Genomic DNA, 1358 nt, shown 5'->3' with positions numbered 1-1358 from the left:
TCAAGAGTTCTGGATAAATCCTGGGACGTGCCCAGAGTCCTAGGATTTGGGGAAATCGGGAACTATTGATGGTCCTGACTGTCATCAGTTGGGCAGAAATTGAGGGAGGCAGCATTTGATAGGTAGAAATACCAAAAATTATCGGAGGCTCTTATGCTGATTTGCAGCTCCTAAATTTATCTTGATCAGATTTTTAATTTTTTAAATTTATTTTATTTTTTAAAAATACAACATATAAACTTTAACAAAAGTAACAAAGTCACACAGGCACTTATATTAAGAGAAAAACTGACTAGAAGAAATTTATCTTGAACATCTTATAGTAACCTACTTGCAGTTGCATTTAACTGCACTCTGTTGCTGTGAAGAATACAGCTCATGCACAGGTATGGATCAACAATTTGTACATATTTCAAGTATTCACTGAAATACTACCTTACATACACATATACGTTAAATTTGAAAAGATTTAATTGACGATCCCCAGAAAGACTTCATTTTTGTTGCTCTTTTGGAAGAGGTCATCTAAAGAGAAGAATATGTGGTTCTGGCTCATGAATCATGTAATGAACCCAGCCTAGACTGTTGGACACCAAGTCTCCTCCCCTCCTCTTCAGACATCAGATAGGTTTTCAGTACTTGTTTGGAAAGTTCTCTGGGTAACATGACATGCTGGTACTCATAGTGCTCAAAGAAGTACTTGTCTGAGTAGTACATCTACCTGTGGGCCATCCTGCAGGCAGTGGGAGCAACGGGGCATGAAGAGTGGGCACAGTGGGCCACATGTCCACGTCAGGCCGAGGCAACGACTTGACTGCCTTGATCAGAATTTTTAAGAAAAGATTTTATTTATTAGAGAGAGAGAGAGAAAGCCTGAGCTGGGGAGAGGGGTGGAGGGAGAGGGAGAAGCAGATTCCCAACTGAGCAGGGAGCCCAATATGGGGACTCTATCCCAGGACCGTAGGACCATGACCTGAGCCGAAGGCAGCCACTTAACTGACTGAGCCACTCAGGCACCCCTATCTTGATCAGATTTTGCCTGTTTAAAAATTCAGGGAGGAGGGGCGCCTGGGTGGCTCAGATGGCTAAAGCGTCTGCCTTTGGCTCTGTGTCACAATCCCCGGGTCCTGGGATCAATCCCCACATTGGGCTCCCTGCCTAGTGGAGAGTCTGCTTCCCCCTCTCTCTCCGCTTCTGTCCCCTCCTTCTGCTGCCCCCCTTGCTTGTGTGCTCTCTCTCTCTAATAAATAAAATCTTTTAAAAAAAATTCAGGGAGGATGAAACCAATAAATTCAGATTTTTTTTTTTTTGAGTCTCTTTTATATAAATTCAGATTTTTTTTTTGAGTCTCTTTTATT

At 42.4% G+C, this 1358-nt stretch overlaps 1 pseudogene; it reads right to left on the bottom strand.

Annotated features, from left to right (window-relative positions):
- Positions 1-494: 494 nt before the first annotated feature.
- On the bottom strand, positions 495-732 carry LOC121496278 (annotated as a pseudogene).
- Between the last annotated feature and the right edge of the window lie 626 nt (positions 733-1358).

This window comes from Vulpes lagopus, chromosome 7 (assembly GCF_018345385.1).
Source record: "Vulpes lagopus strain Blue_001 chromosome 7, ASM1834538v1, whole genome shotgun sequence".
In the NCBI taxonomy this organism is placed as follows: Eukaryota; Metazoa; Chordata; class Mammalia; order Carnivora; family Canidae; genus Vulpes; species Vulpes lagopus.
The sequence above is the reverse complement of the archived record's forward strand: the minus strand, read 5'-3'. Positions and strand labels throughout refer to the sequence as shown.